Source organism: Nicotiana tomentosiformis, chromosome 3, assembly GCF_000390325.3.
Source record: "Nicotiana tomentosiformis chromosome 3, ASM39032v3, whole genome shotgun sequence".
Classification (NCBI taxonomy): Eukaryota; Viridiplantae; Streptophyta; class Magnoliopsida; order Solanales; family Solanaceae; genus Nicotiana; species Nicotiana tomentosiformis.
In genome coordinates, this window is record NC_090814.1 from 79080631 (window position 1) to 79097657 (window position 17027).

Below are 17027 nucleotides of genomic sequence, written 5' to 3' on the forward strand. Positions count from 1 at the left end.
ATCTCTACTACGTAGTTACTACTCCAAGATCAAATTTTCTAAAGTTTTCTAACATTTCTTGTCCTTTTGCTTATGGCTGTGTTAACACATCAATTCATTAATAAAGAAAGTCATCGGAGCTGTAACTTAATTTATACTTTCTCTTTTATTTTTACGAATACAGTTATTACCAATTTACGATAAAAAAAATTATATTACAATACCGACATCATAGCTAGGTGTTAGCCCCTTGACAAAGTTCCTCGGCATATGTGGGTTGTGACAAGGATTTTCATGATTGCTTTGGCACACAACCTGAAAATAGGGCAACATCATGACGGGCAGCTCGCGCGGCGTGAAGGACTGTGCGGAGTTGACAAACGCACTTTGACAGAGGCAAGGCATATTTCACATGGACGTGCGGATTGGCATGACAATGGCAAGGCAAAACCATGTCAAAGCAGGGGCCATGACATGGCAAGGCAAGGCAAGACAAGCAATGACAAAGGCATGGACATATTTGATCAAGTTAGGGGCGACTTGACATAAGTGGGCAGCTGAGGCAACGGGCGTGTGCGGCTAAGTCAATGGGCGGCAAGTTGTGGTCATGACATTGGGGCGGAGCACTGTCAAAGGGATAGGCTGGGTGCAATTAATGTCAGCCTTAGACGTGCAACAGCTGGCCAAAATAAACACGTGCAGTGCACATGACAGGGCAGTTAAGCGGTTACAACTGCCCCATCCAAGCATGACTGATCATGGGGCTAAGTGGAGGCATGTTTTTTATCATAATTAATTGTGTAACTCAGTGATACACGTTTTTTTAGCATGTTCCCAATGTTTGCCCATCAGTTGGGGCTTGTCAACTGATTGCTTTAAATGCTGCCAAGTGTGATTGGGTAGCCTGCACTATAAATATGTGCATAAGGATGTCCCAAAAGGGCAGAACTTAGGCAGAACTTAGCTTTGTGGCAATTTGTTAAGTCAAAAACATCTAAGTAATTCCTAAGGGTGGGAAAATCATTTTGGGGCAGGGAACTAGGGTGTTCTTTGTTCTTAGCCATAGGGTTGGCTTTATTGTGTTCTTCTATTAACATATTAATACGAGTTAGGAAGAGATTCCTATCAATTTCGTGTGTGCCTTTTACTTTTCTTGTTGCCTTAATTTTATTTCAAGTCCCAAACGTCCTAAAATAATTCTAAGTGTTGGAAAGGCTGAAGTTAAGGTTGGGCTTGACTGCCACACGGTGGTGAACCTCGGGCAGAATTCGAGTGACATAAATCACCCCGTGACACTAGGTATAGCTACTCGATCGTGGTAATTTCTACAACAGTGGCACAATGAACAAAACAAAGAAGAATGAATTGTCGTTTTTCATGGTCGCAAATAAGAACAAGATTTTGTTGTTAGGGAAGAAGAAAACAAAGGATTTGCACAGTGGTTCAGAGTTTTCATGTGCAATGGGCAATCGCTCCTTAAGTCTAGGCCTCATTATTGTTGCGCTGAAAAAGATAAAAAAGGTTTATTTTTCTCTTTACTTGAATCCACTTTGCTTTGCTGTGATCAACCACACCAAGAAGATATAATATTAGTCTAAATTAACTGGCTTCCTAAGCTGCATGCAGATTCTTATGAAGAAGTTAAAGATAATGAATTGGTTACTGTATGTATAGATACGATGCTCATGTCTAGGAACTATTCCCTTGGCCTCATAATCGGTGTTACCTTTTCCCCGTCATGACACTTAAATCACAATTTACATTATACTTTTCTTTTTAAAGAGTGATTGTTTTCATTTCTATGATTTTTTCTAATTAAAATAAAGAAGTTTGAGAAAGTCTGAAAGATAATAGTCTCGTTATATTTTTTGTAACTGATAAGATTAAAAATTTACATGTGGATCTAGAAAATATTCAGAATCTATTAGTCAATCTATCAGAACAAAGAATGCAAGATAGAACAAACTATTAACTTCCACGACTTGAGATTCTACAAGATTGGTAGAACATATTGTACCACTAAAAAATGTGGTGGGCAGTTGAGTTCCTAATCTTTGTTCTCTAAGATATAAAAAAAACTTATAAGGATGTTTTCTCTTTAATAAGCTTATCTAAAACGAATTTATATTAGTCAAACTAGTAGAATTAATGTACTGATGTGTATACGGTCGAAATCGAACTTGCCCGATTTTGTACGGTTAATTGAGACCGGGGCGGCAGACCAAGATTCGATCACAAAATAGATTGGATCATTACGTGTATAGATATTGCCTAACTCGTGATTCAGGGATCGATCGAGATCGAAACCAACTAAGTTCGAGACCAGTCAAGATCGGGATCGAGCTAAATGGAGATCGACCAAGATTGAGATCGAGCTAAATGTAGAGACCGACCGAGGCCTCGATCGGCCTCAATCGAGGAAAGCTTATCGAGCCAAAGACAGAGAACCGAAGTATCAGCAATTGGGTGGGAATCTCGGCGAAAATAATGGCGCAATCATGGAAAGACTAATTAATTAATCTATCATGGGATCCCCACTATGAATTTTTAATTATATCCAAAATAGAATTTTCTCACTATATTTGTAATGACCCAACCGGTCATTTTAACTTTTAGAAACCCGTTCCCTAAAACAAAACTCCCCGAACATGCTTTTATTAATTTATGACTTGAGGGGATCGTTGGTTCGGGATTTGAAAGCGTTTGGGTTGAAATCGGAAAACTTGATTCCTTAAGTTAGCTTTAAATGGACAAGTTTGACTTCGGTCAACATTTTGAGAAAACGATCCCGAAATCGGGATTTGACGGTTTCAATAAGTTCGTATGATGATTTTCGGACTTGGGCGTATGTCCAAATCGGGATTTGGATAACTCGGAAGCGTTTTGACGCTTAATAGTAAAAATCAACTATTTGAAGTAATTTGTAGTTTAAGTATAATTCGGCGCATTGGAAGTAATTTGAAGAACTTGAAATTCTTAAGTTTGAATCAATTTAGTTTAGGGTATGATTATTAGATTTGATGTTGTTTTACGCATTCCGAGAATTCGAGCGAGTCCATTTTATGATTTCAAACCTGTTGGTATGTTCGGGCGGGGTCCCGGGGACCCCGAGTGTCAATCGGACGAGGTTCGGACCAAGTTGGAAGTTGGAGCCAAAACTGAAGCTCCCAGCTACTGTCAGAATCGCACCTGCGCTTGGCTAGTAGCAGGTGCGACATTCGCAGGTGCGACATTCGCAGATGCGACAGAAGCTCGCAGGCGTGGCCCTCGCATAGGCGAGATTTTGAGCACAGAAGCGGAAGAAGGGAAGGGGCAATCCACCGCAGATGCGGGCGATTTGCGCACCTGCGAATGCGCAGGTGCGAAGCTTTGTGCGCAAATGCGAAAATTGGCCAGGCAAGTGGAACTCGCACCTGCGAGGATTTTCCGTAGGTGCGAAAGCCGCAGGTGCGGTAATCTGTCTGCAGGTGCGAAAGACCTGTTTGGAAGAACGCTTAAAAGAACGGGATTTCACCATTTTTGCCCATTCTTCTTCCATATTTGGGCGATTTATGAGCTTTTTGAGAGGAGATTTCAACTAGCAATTTGGAGGTAAGTTAATTCTACACCCCTTGAGTTAAATACATAGATTATAAGTAGATTATAACTAGTAAATCTTAGAAATCAAAGATTTAATCGAGCATTTTAAGCGACGCGATAATCGGAAAGTGGACTTTGAGACGAGGTAAGTCTCTTGTCTAATCTTGTGAGGGGAAAATTACTCCATAAGGATTAAATTGAATGATTATTGATAATTGCGGGGGCTACGTACGCATGAGGTGACGAGAATCTGTACGTACCTACTATTAATGCTAAAGTCCGGGTAGTTTAGGATTCAAAGCATGAATTACTTGTATAAATTGTATTCCTAGTTTAATTAATATTATTTGATATATTTATATATATATATATATATATATATATTGTAAATTGTTAGATCAAAATATTAAAAGGATGGAAAAATTTATATGTTTGAATTTTCTGTTTAAATTAATTAATTGTTAAGAGAAATTATTCTTCCTCCCGAATTTATCTCATAATAAATATACTCTCCTTCCGGAGGTACATAAGAAAATGTCATCCTTTCTTGTGGAGCGGGCTGAACACCTCGGCAGGATAGATGCATCTATGGATCGCGCCGCACATCCCTCGGCAGTGTACACGACACTCTGGATCGGGTCGTACGTCCTCGGCAGAAATCGTGATTAATAATAATAATAAATACACGATACTTTAATAGCTTATGTCAGCTTGCGAAGTTAATTGATAAATTGAAAAATCCTTGAAATTTAATGAATTATTATTCTTGCTTGTTAAATAATTAATTGTTATTCCTGAAAATGATATTTAATTAATAAATTAGAAATTATTCGAATTTAAGGAATTTAATTAATATATTGAGAATTATTACATTTGAAGAATTTTGATTATTTCCGTTGATTAAATAAATTATTGTAAATTCTGTAAATCATGTTGATTTATATACCCTAGTTGTATTTCAATTATTATTATTTCCCCATAGTGAGTGTCAAAGTCGTCCATCTCGTCTATACCACTTCGAGATTAGGCTTGATACTTACTGGGCACATGTTGTTTACGTACTCATACTACACTTGCTGCACTTTTTGTGCAGGGACTGAGAAAAGTACTAGTGGGGGACCTATCGTCTTACACTCACGCTATCCAGGGACATAGTGGTGAGGTGTTTCTCTGATCCGTTCTGCAGCTACTAGTGTCTCTCTTTGTTTTTTAATCCTGTCTATTTTTATTTTCGGATAGCATTTGAGATTTTGTATAATCTACTAGATGCTCATACACTTGTGACACCAGGTCTTGGTACACACATTGGTAGAATTTGGGTTTTATTATTTCTCTTGGTTTTAAATTTTGTCAATGAATGCTCAATTTATTAAGTTGGCTTGCCTAGCCGTAGTATTGGGCGCCATCACGACCTATAGGTGAAATTGGGTCGTGACAACATGGTATCAGAGCACTAGGTTCACTTAGGTCTCACAAGTTATGAGCAGGCCTAATAGAGTCTTGCGGATCAGTACGGAGACGTCTGTACTTATCTTCGAGAGGCTATAGGGTGTTAGGAAATTACCTTTCTTCATATTCCATCGTACAATTAATGTAGTATTAAATATCCTTCTCTTATTCTCTCACAGATGGTGAGAATGCTCTCGAATGAAGTTCCAGACCAGGGAAGAGCTACTCCCCCAATTGCTAGAGGCCGAGGCCAAGGGAGGGCTCCATCCCGTGGTAGAGGGCGAGGACGTCCCAGGACTGTTCCAGTTATGCCGCCAGTAGGTTCAGTTGAGAATCTCATTATTCAGGAGCAGGGTGAGGTGCTTGTGGCAGAGCCAGCTCCGGTGGATTTCACATATGCACTGGGATTTCAGGATGTCATGGGTCGTATGCTGCGGTTCATGGAAAATATGACTCAGGTCAGTTTATTTCTGGCAGACCCAGCCACATCTCAGACGGGCGGGGAGGACAGACCCCTACCGCGCAGGCTCATGGACAGGCAATTGCTGTATATCAGACCCAGGGTGCACTACCTGTGGGTGGAGCCCAGCGAGTGGCAGCAGCTACACCTGAGCCCAGGCCAGCTGTAGCCGCCGATTCTCAGAAACTATTAGACAGATGTACTAGACTACATCCTCCTGTCTTTGGGGGTGAGCGACATGAGGATCCCCAGGATTTCATTGATCGGTGCAAGGATAGACTATACAGCATAAGGATATTGGAGTTTAATGGGGTAGAGTTTGCTACTTTTCAGCTAGAAGGAAGAGCCCGTAGATGGTGGCAGTCTTATGCTCTTGGCAGACCAGCAGATTCACCTCCCATGACTTGGGACAGGTTCACCCGTATTTTCCTGGACAGGTATATTCCACCATTCTAGAGGGAAGAGTTGCGGTTTCAGTTTGAGCAGCTCCATCAGGGTCAGATGTCAGTGACTGATTATGAGGCGAGGTTTTCTGAATTATCTCGCCATGCACTTATGATACTCCCTACTGAGGCGGAGAGAGTGCGGAGGTTTGTATCCAGTTTACATACTGGTATTTAGGCCACTATGGATCGAAAGGTTGAGATAGGTACTTCTTATGAGCGAATTGTGGAGATAGCCCGGAGGATTGAGGGTGTGCGTCAGCAGAGCCGAGAGCAAATTATGAGAGATAAGCGGTTCAGGTACTCTAGAGAGTTCAAGGGTGCTCCGTCTGGAGGCAGAGGTCAGTTTGTGAGGGGGCAGTCCAACAGACCCCCATTTTTAGCACCACCACCTCCTCGAGGTGCTCCAGTGCGACCTTATCTCAGTGCTATACCAAAGAATTCTTACCGCCTACCAGTTATTCAGGGTCCTCCCAATGGGTATTCAGTTCCCCAGGGCCAGACTCTTAATCAGCAGCCCATCGCACCGAAGAGTTGTTACGAGTGCGGGGATCCCAGTCACATGCGGAGGTTTTTGCCCCAGGCTTCGGGGTAGACCAGTGCAGCAGGGTCAACAGCCTATGCTTACCAGACCAGTTGCTCCACCAGTAGTCCGACCACCAAGAGGTGGAGGACAGGTGGGTAGGGGTCATCCTAGAGGTGGAGGTCACCAAGGCAGAGGCCAGCCAGTTGGCTCTCCGGCTCGGTTCTATGCTTTTCCAGCTAGACCAGATGCAGAGGCCTCAGATGCTGTGATTACAGGTATTATTTCTGTTTGCGGCAAAGATGCCTCAGTATTATTTGATCCAGGATCCACGTATTCATATGTGTCATCTCTATTTGCTCTATTCCTGGGTATTTCTTGTGAGTCCTTGAGTACTCATGTTTATGTGTCCACTCCTGTAGGCGATTCTGTTATTGTGAACCGGATCTACCGGTCCTGTATTATTACATTCTGTGGTTATGAAACTAGAGCAGATCTCTTATTGCTCGAGATGATCGATTTTGAAATTATTCTAGGTATGGACTGGTTATCTCCATATCATGCTATTCTAGATTGTCATTCCAAAACTGTTACCTTGGTTATTCCATCTTTGCCTAGGCTGGAGTGGAAGGGTTCGTCGATTAGTTCATTTAATCGGGTTATTTCTTTTATAAAGGCTCAACACATGGTTGAGAAGGGTTGTTTGGCTTATCTAGCCTATGTTCGGGATACTACTGCAGAGACTCCGGCTATTGATATAGTGCCAGTAGTTCAGGAGTTCTCCGATGTATTTCCTTCAGATCTTCCAGGTATGCCACCTGATCGTGATATTGATTTTTGTATTGACTTGGCTCCAGATACCCAATCTATATCTATCCCACCTTATCTCATGGCTCCAAAAGAATTGAAAGAATTAAAAGAACAACTTGAAAAGTTACTAGCCAAAGGGTTCGTCAGACCGAGTGTATCGCCTTGGGGTGCACCGATATTATTTGTGAAAAAGAAGGATGGAACAATGCGGATCTATATTGATTATCGCCAATTGAACAAAGTCACTATTAAGAACAAGTACCCGTTGCCACGTATTGATGACCTATTTGACCAGTTGCAGGATGCTAGGGTGTTCTCTAAGATCGACTTGAGGTCGGGGTATCATTAGTTGAAGATTCGAGATTCGGATGTACCAAAAAACTGCTTTTCGTACTAGATATGGTTATTATGAGTTTCTGGTAATGTCTTTCGGTTTAACTAATGCCCCGGCAGCATTTATGGATCTGATGAACAGGGTATTCAGGCCATATATTGATTCATTTGTTATTGTCTTCATTGATGACATTTTGATCTACTCGCGCAGCAAGGAGGAACATGAGCAGCATATGAGGGTAGTGCTCTAGACATTGCGGGAGCAAAAACTATATGCTAAGTTCTCTAAATGTGAGTTTTGGCTAGAGTCTGTAGCATTTTTGGGACATATTATATCAGGTGAAGGTATTAAAGTTGATCCCAAAAAGATTGAGGCAGTTCAGAATTGGCATCGTCCCACTTCGGCGACTAAGATCAAAAGTTTCCTGGGTTTAGCAGGTTATTATCGTCGGTTCGTGGAGGGCTTTTTATCTATTGCAGCACCTTTGACCAAATTAGCCCAGAAGGGTGCTCTATTCCGATGGTCTGATGATTGTGAGGTGAGCTTTCAGAAGCTCAAGATAGTATTGACTACAGCACCGGTGTTAGTGTTGCCTTCCGGTTCGGGGATCTATACAGTGTACTGCGACGCTTCACGCATTGGTTTAGCTTGTGTATTGATGCAGGAGGGGCGAGTTATTGCATATGCTTCACGTCAATTGAAACCCCACGAGCAGAATTATCCGGTACATGATTTGGAGTTAGCTGCGATTGTTCACGCCCTTAAGATTTGGAGACATTATCTTTATGGGGTGCCCTGTGAAGTTTATACTGATCATCACAGTTTGCAGCATTTGTTCAAGCTGAGGGACCTAAATTTGAGGCAGTGCAGATGGCTGGAATTATTAAAAGATTATGATATTACTATACTATATCATCCAGGTAAAGCAAATATAGTTGCAAATGCCTTGAGTAGAAAGGCGGAGAGCATGGGCAGTTTGGCTTTCATTTCAGCAGAAGAAAGGCCATTAACTTTGGATATCCAGTCCTTGGCCAACAAACTTGTGCGGTTAGATATTTCAGAGCCCAACTGAGTTCTTGCATGTGTCGTAGCTCAGTCTTCACTATTTGAGCAAATCAAGGCTCGCCAGTTTGATGATCCACACTTAATGGTTCTTCGAGAAACGGTACTACGAGGTGATGCCAAGGACGTTACTATTGGTGCAGATGATGTTCTGCGACTCCAAGATCGTCTGTGTGTTCCTAATGTGGATGAACTGAGGAAAAAGATCTTGGAGGAGGCACACAGTTCTCGGTATTCTATTCATCCAGGTGCTACGAAGATGTATCGTGACTTGAGACAGCATTATTGGTGGCGACGAATGAAAAAGGACATAGTTGAGTATGTAGCTAGGTTTCTAAATTGCCAGCAAGTTAAATATGAGCACCAGAGGCCAGGTGGCCTACTTCAGCAAATGACAATACCAGAGTGGAAATGGGAACGAATTACTATAGACTTTGTAGTTGGGTTGCCGCGGACCTTGAGGAAGTTTGATGCAGTTTGGGTGATTGTTGACAGGTTGACCAAGTCGACACATTTTATTCCTATTATGACTACGTATACTTCATAGAGGTTGGCCCAGATTTATATTCAGGAGATAGTTCGGTTGTACGGTGTGCCAATATCCATCATATAAGATAGAGTCCCTCAGTTTACTTCACATTTTTGGAGAGCAGTACAGAGTGAGTTGGGGACCCGTGTAGAGCTCAGCACATCCTTTCATCCGTAGACCGACGGGCAGTCAGAGCGGACAGTTCAGATTTTGGAGGATATGCTCAGGACATGTGTGATTGACTTTGGAGGTCAGTGGGATCATTTCTTGCCTTTGGCCGAGTTTACTTATAATAATAGTTACCAGTCCAGCATCGAGATGGCTCCATTTGAGGCTTTATATGGCCGTTGATGCCGTTCACCTATCGAATGGTTTGAGCTCGGTGAGGCTAAGTTATATGGTACTGATTTGGCTAAGGATGCCTTGGAAAAGATAAAGTTGATTCAGGAGAGACTTCATACAGCACAGTCGAGGTAGAAGAGTTACGCGGATCAGAAAGCGCGTGATTTATCATTTATGGTAGGTGAAAAAGTTCTCTTGAAGGTTTCGCCGATGAAGTGAATCATGAGATTTGGGAAGAAAGGGAAGTTGAGCCCAAGGTTTATAGGTCCATTTGAGGTGTTGAGATGAGTTGGGGAGGTTGCTTATGAGCTTGCATTGCCTCCCAGTCTATCGGGAGTTCATCCGGTTTTCCATGTATCTATGCTCCGGAAGTATCATGCTGACCTATCACATGTGTTAAACTTCAACACAGTTCAGCTAGATAAGAGTTTGGGTTATGAAGAAGAGCCATTTGCCATTGTTGATAAACAAGTTCGCCAATTGAGGTCCAAGAGGATTTCTGCAGTAAAGGTCCAGTGGAGGGGCCAACCAGTTGAGGAAGCAACTTGGGAGGCCTAGGAGGACATGCGGAGCAAATACCCATACTTATTTAGCACTACAGGTATTATTCTAAACCCGTTCGAGGATGAACGTTTATTTAAGAGGTGGAGAATGTAATGACCCAACCGGTCATTTTAACTTTTAGAAACCTGTTCCCTAAAATAAAACTCCCCGAACATGCTTTTATTAATTTATGACTTGCGGGGATAGTTGGTTCGGGATTTGGAAGTGTTTTGGTTGAAATAGGAACACTTGATTCCTTAAGTTAGCTTTAAATGGACAAGTTTGACTTCGGTCAACATTTTGAGAAAACTGCCCCCGGAATCGGGATTTGACGGTTCCAATAAGTTCGTATGATAATTTCGAACTTGGGCGTATGTCCGAATCGAGTTTTGGATAACCCGGGAACGTTTTGATGCTTAATAGTAAAAATTAACTATTTGAAGGTTTAAAGTTCTTTAAATTTGGTTTGGAGTAGGTTTTTGAGAAATTGAAGTCCGTTTGGAATTTCGAGTTTGGGAATAGTTCACGCAAAATTTTGTGTCATTCCGAGTAGTTTAAGTATATTTCGGCGCATTGGAAGTAATTTGAAGAACTTGTAAGTTTGAATCAATTTGGTTTAGGGTGTGATTATTAGATATGATGTTGTTTTAGGCATTTTGAGAATTCGAGCGAGTCCATTTTATGATTTCAAACCTGTTGCTATGTTCGAGCGAGGTCTCGGGGACCCCGAGTGTCAATCGGACGAGGCTCGGACCAAGTTGGAAGTTGGAGCCAAAACTGAAGCTCCCAGCTACTGTCATAATCGCACTTGCGCTTGGCTAGTAGCAGGTGCGACATTCGCAGATGCGACAGAAGCTCACAGGCGTGGCCCTCGCATATGCGAGATTTTGAGTGCAGAAGCGGAAGAAGGGAAGGGGCAATCCACCGCAAATGCGAACGATTTGCGCACCTGCGAACGCGCAGGTGCGAAGCTTTGTGCGCAAATGCAAAAATTGGCCAGGCAAGTGGAACTCGCACCTGCGAGAATTTTTCGCAGGTGCGAAAGCCGCAGGTTCGGTAATCTGTCTGCAGGTGCGAAAGGCCTGTTTGGCAGAACGCTTAAAAGAACGGGATTTCACCATTTTTGCCCATTCTTCTTTCATGTTTAGGCGATTTCTGAGCTTTTTGAGAGGAGATTTCAACTAGCAATTTGGAGGTAAGTTAATTCTACACCCCTTGAGTTAAATACATAGATTATAAGTAGATTATAACTAGTAAATCTTAAAAATCAAAGGTTTAGGTGAAAAACCTAGATTTTTATAATAATGAGATTTTTACCACGAAAATAGTTATGGAATTGGGTAGAAATTATATATTTGAGTTCTTGAGATTATGGGTAACGTTTTCATCCGAAAACTTCCAGAATCCGGGCACGTGGGCCTAGGGTGAATTTTAAAAATTTTACCATTTTGGATAGGGTAATTTATTTAATAGATGAATTTCGAATTATTGAACATATATTAATTATTTTATATATCTTTTGGATAGTTTCGGATTTTTCGGCATTGAATCGAGAATTTTAAGTGACGCGATAATCGAAAAGTGGACTTTGAGACGAGGTAAGTCTCTTGTCTAATCTTGTGAGGGGAAAATTACTCCATAAGGATTAAATTGAATGATTATTGATAATTGCGGGGGCTACGTACGCACGAGGTGACGAGAGTCCATGCGTAGTTACTATTAATGCTAAAGTCCGGGTAGTTTAGGATTCAAAGCATGAATTACTTGTGTAAATCATATTCCTTGTTTAATTAATATTATATATATATATTATATATATATATATATATATATATATATATATATATATATATATATATATATATATATATATATTGTGAATTGTTAGATCAAAATATTAAAGGATAGAAAAATTTATATGTTTGAATTTTCTGTTTAAATTAATTAATTGTTAAAAGAAATTATTCTTCCTCCCGATTCTATCTCATAATAAATATACTCTCCTTCCGGAGGTACATAAGAAAATGTCATCCTTTATTGTGGAGCGGGCCGAACGCCTCGGCAGGATAGATGCATCTATGGATCGCACTGCACGTCCCTCAGCAGTGTACACGACACTCTGGATCGGGCCGTACGTCCTCGACAGAAATCATGCTTAATAATAATAATAATGATACAATACTTTAATAGCTTATTTCAGCTTGCGAAGTTAATTGATAAATTGAAAAATCCTTGGAATTTAATGAATTATTATTCTTGCTTGTTAAATAATTAATTGTTATTCCTGAAAATGATATTTAATTGATAAATTGGAAATTATTCGAATTTAAGGAATTTAATTAATATATTGAGAATTATTGCATTTGAAGAATTTTGATTATTTCCGTTGATTAAATAAATTATTGTAAATTCTATAAATCATGTTGATTTATATACCTTAGTTGTATTTTAATTATTATTATTGCCCCATAGTGAGTGTCAAAGTCGCTCATCTCGTCTCTACCACTTCGAGATTAGGCTTGATACTTACTGAGTACACGTTGTTTACGTACTCATACTACACTTGATGCACTTTTTGTGCAGGGACTGAGGCAAGTAATAGTGGGGGACCTATCGTCTTACACCCACGCTATCCAGGGACATAGTGGTGAGCTGTTTCTCTGATCCGTTCTGCAGCTACTAGTGTCTCTCTTTGTATTTTAATTCTGTCTATTTTTATTTTCGGACATCATTTAAGGTTTTGTATAATCTACTAGATGCTCATACACTTGTGACACTAGGTCTTGGCACACACATTGGTAGAATTTGAGTTTTATTATTTCTCTTGGTTTTAAATTTTGTCAATGAATGCTCAATTTATTAAGTTGGTTTGCCTAGCCGTAGTGTTGGGCGCCATCATGACCTATAGGTGAAATTGGGTCGTGACAATATTAAGGGCTGTTATCATTTGTAGAAGGGGGATTCATGAAGATCCATAGAACAAAAAGCAATACAATATTCTTCTCTGGCTTTGATATTTAGTTATATTATTCTCCTGTCAATTACTCTCTATTCAATTTTAAGGCTTAGGCTAACTAATTCATTCGGTTTGAATTCATTTCTTTTACAACTAATTTCAATATTCATTTATTTATCTTTTCCAATTTGTACGAAGTTATACAACGTGTCCTTTGAACTACGTATAAATTCAACTCTATCCGTTTTTTGGATAAACAGTTTGGCGTCCACCGTGGGGCTAAGGATAATAATGGTTATTTGATACAAATCTCTGTAAAAACACACTATTTTACACTTGCTCTTGGAAGTGTCTTTGGTTTCAGGCTAAAAATGACGAACTCTCAGTTAATGGCCCTACCTATCGACAACGAATTTGGCCATCAAGATGAGAATAACAACGTGACGCCCAGGGATGAAAGGCCACCCATTGAACCCATTGGAACTCAGGTCGTGGGTCCGATTGACGTTAATTCGCATGTGGCCATTGAAGCGAACCAATATTCCGGCCCCGAAAACAACATTCATGGTGGAACTCGATCTGCAGTTCGAAATACCCAAATTGTTAGAGAATACAGGATCAGTATGCGTATGATTTTTGAAATGTTGAAAGCTCAAAAGCTAGCGATAGCTCTGTCGCAGAGCCAAACCCAGGCACCGAGCAGACCTGAGCCCGGTCTAGCCCAAGAAGTCACCCACAGAACGGGTCCAGCTGTAGTAAGGTCAAATAAACAAGGATCGGGGACTAGCTTCGAAATTATAAAGATGATCGAGGAACTGACAAAACGGATAAAGTCAGGAGAAAAGAGGATTGAAGCAAACGACAAGAAAGTAGAAACTTATAACTCCAGGGTTGATCAGATCCCGGGGGCACCACCAATATTGAAGGGTTTGGATTCAAAAAAATTGGTACAAAAATATTTCCCCCCGAGTGCAGCTCCCAAACCGATCCCTAAGAAGTTTTGCATGCCCGAGATTCCTAAATATAATGGAACGACCAACCCCAACGAATATGTCACCTCTTACACGTGTGCCATTAAAGGGAACGATCTAGAGGACGATGAGATCAAATCCGTATTATTAAAGAAATTTAGGGAAACCCTGTTAAAGGGAGCAATGATATGGTATCATAATTTACCACCTAACTCTGTCGATTCTTTTACCATGCTTGCAGATTCTTTTGTAAAAGCACACGCCGGAGCCATAAAGGTCGAGACCAGGAAGTCGGACCTTTTCAAGGTAAGGCAAAAAGATAACGAGATGCTAAGAGAGTTTGTATCTCGCTTCCAAATGGAACGAATGGATCTATCACAAATCACGGACGATATGGCCGTTCACGCTTTCACCCAAGGACTAAACGAACATAGCTAAATGGCTTCACAGCAGTTGAAGCAGAACTTGATTGAGTACCCGGCTGTTACCTGGGCCGATGTACATAATCGATATCAATCAAATATTAGAGTCGAAGACGACCAATTGAGGGCTCCTTCTAGGTCTGTTATCAAAAGGGACATCGACCGAGAACCGAGGATGAACAGGGACCGATACCAGCCGTATAATGGAAATCGTAGGGGAAGCGGACTCGGATGCAACTCCGTACGAGGTGAAAAGACAAGTGATCGAGGCCAAGGGTCTCGAGGTCTAATGAACAAGAATGGTTTCAACAGGTATACCGGACCTAAGGAACCACCGCGTTTGTCAGAGTATAACTTCAATATTGATGCGTCCGCCATCATATCGGCTATCGGACGCATCAAAGATACTAAATAGCCTCAACCTCTGCAGACCGATCCAACCCAGAGAAATCCCAATCAAATGTGCAAGTATCATTGTACCCATGGCCACAGAATGGAAGATTGCAGGCAGTTGAGAGAAGAAGTAGCCAGTTGTTCAATGAAGGGCACCTTCGAGAATTTTTAAGTGATCGGGCTAAGAATCACTTCAAAAATAGGGAGCTCAATAGACAAAACGAGCAAGAGGAGCCGCAACACATTATTCACATGATTATCGGAGGGATCGATGTTCCCCAAGGGCTAGTGTTTAAACGCACTAAGGTATCGATTATAAGAGAAACACGGTCTCGGGCTCAGGATTGCATACCAAAGGGAACCTTGTCCTTTAATGACGAATATGCAGAAGAAATCATGCAGTCCCATAATTATGCGCTGGTAATATCTATACTTATGAATAAAACTCAAGTTAAGCGTGTGTTAATTGATCCAGGTAGTTCGGCCAACATCATTCGATCGAGGGTCGTAGATCAACTCGGTCTACAGGACCATGTCGTGCCCGAACTCCTCATACTAAACGGATTAAACATGGCATGTGAAACTACTAAGGGCGAGATCATTCTGCCAGTTAACGTGGTTGGGACCATCCAAGAAATGAAGTTCCACATGATCGAGGGCGACATGAGGTATAACGCCCTGTTCGAGAGACCATGGATCCACAATATGAGATCAGTACCCCCGACCTTTCACCAGGTTCTAAAATTCCCAACATCAGAGGGAATCAAAATAAACTACGGGGAGCAACCAGCCGCAAAGGAAATTTTTGTCATCGACGAAGTGATTCCGATATCATCACTTTCATCGACAAAAGGGGTCAAATTCGAAGGAAAAATAGGATACCAAATAGCAATCACAAGCGCCAGCCTTGACCTAACCAGAGAAGCAGGAGACTGACGAAGATGATGATTATGGGATCCCTCGATCCTTCGTGGTCCTCGATAATTCCGACGCTACCAAATCAACGGTCGAAGAACTGGAGCAAATCATACTAATCGAACATCTGCCCGAACGAAAGGTATACCTAGGCACAAGACTAAATCCTGAGCTCAGGAGAAAGCTTATTCAATTTCTTATAACTAACATGGATTGTTTCGCTTGGTCCCATCTTGACATGACAAGGATCCCACCGGAAATCACCACTCATAGACTAAGCTTGGATCTGAAATTTCATCCGGTGAAGCAAAAAAGAAGGCCCCAGTCCGAGGTCAAACATGCCTTTATCAAGGACGAGGTAACAAAACTTCTCAAAATAGGATCCATCCGGGAAGTAAAGTACCCCGAATGGTTAGCAAACGTGGTGGTAGTCCCTAAGAAGAGAAACAAACTTAAAATGTGTGTAGATTATAAAGACCTGAATAAAGCATGCCCCAAGGATTCTTTTTCTTTGCCCAATATCGATCGTATGATCGATGCCACGGCTGGCCACGAGACTCTCAGTTTTCTCGATGTCTATTCCGGGTACAACCAGATACAGATGAACCCAGAGGATCAGGAAAAGACCTCGTTTATCACTAAGTATGGTACCTACTGTTATAATGTAATGCCATTCGGTCTAAAAACTACTGGTGCAACTTATCAACGCCTCGTAAACCGAATGTTCGAAGAATAAATAGGAAAATTAATTGAAATTTATATTGATGACATGTTAGTCAAGTCCCTGCGAGCAGAGGACCCAGCGTGAAAGGATAAGCGTAAACACTCAGGAATCCTTCCACGTGGGTGGTGATCGCTTCTTTTGGTGCCGGTATCACAACCTCTTTGTTTCTCCAGTTGTAATTGTTTTTCACCTAATCAAGGAGGCTTTTGGGTATCGAGCATATATATCTCGATACCGGTTCGCATCAACCAGGAACCGGTGAGGGTTTCTCGACCTTAAAGTTGGAATCAATGACACACCCTCCGGGAGTAAGATCTTCAAGGCGTGGCTCCACCACTGGTTTTTCGCCGGTCGGCCGAGACGAGGAAGCAGTCTCTTTCTGCGGAACAATTTTAAATGTTTTTGCCATTTAGTTTTTGTGGGCAAAGAAGAATGGAGACTGAAATATTTTTAAGTTTTAGAAAGAACAAGAAAAGAAACTTAAAGATCTGAAGATAGGAAGCTTTGAAGAAGGCAAAGGACTATGGAGATTGGAATGAAAAAGGTTTGAAAGTAAATGTTTGAAATAGTGAAGAAATGGGCTATTTATCGGT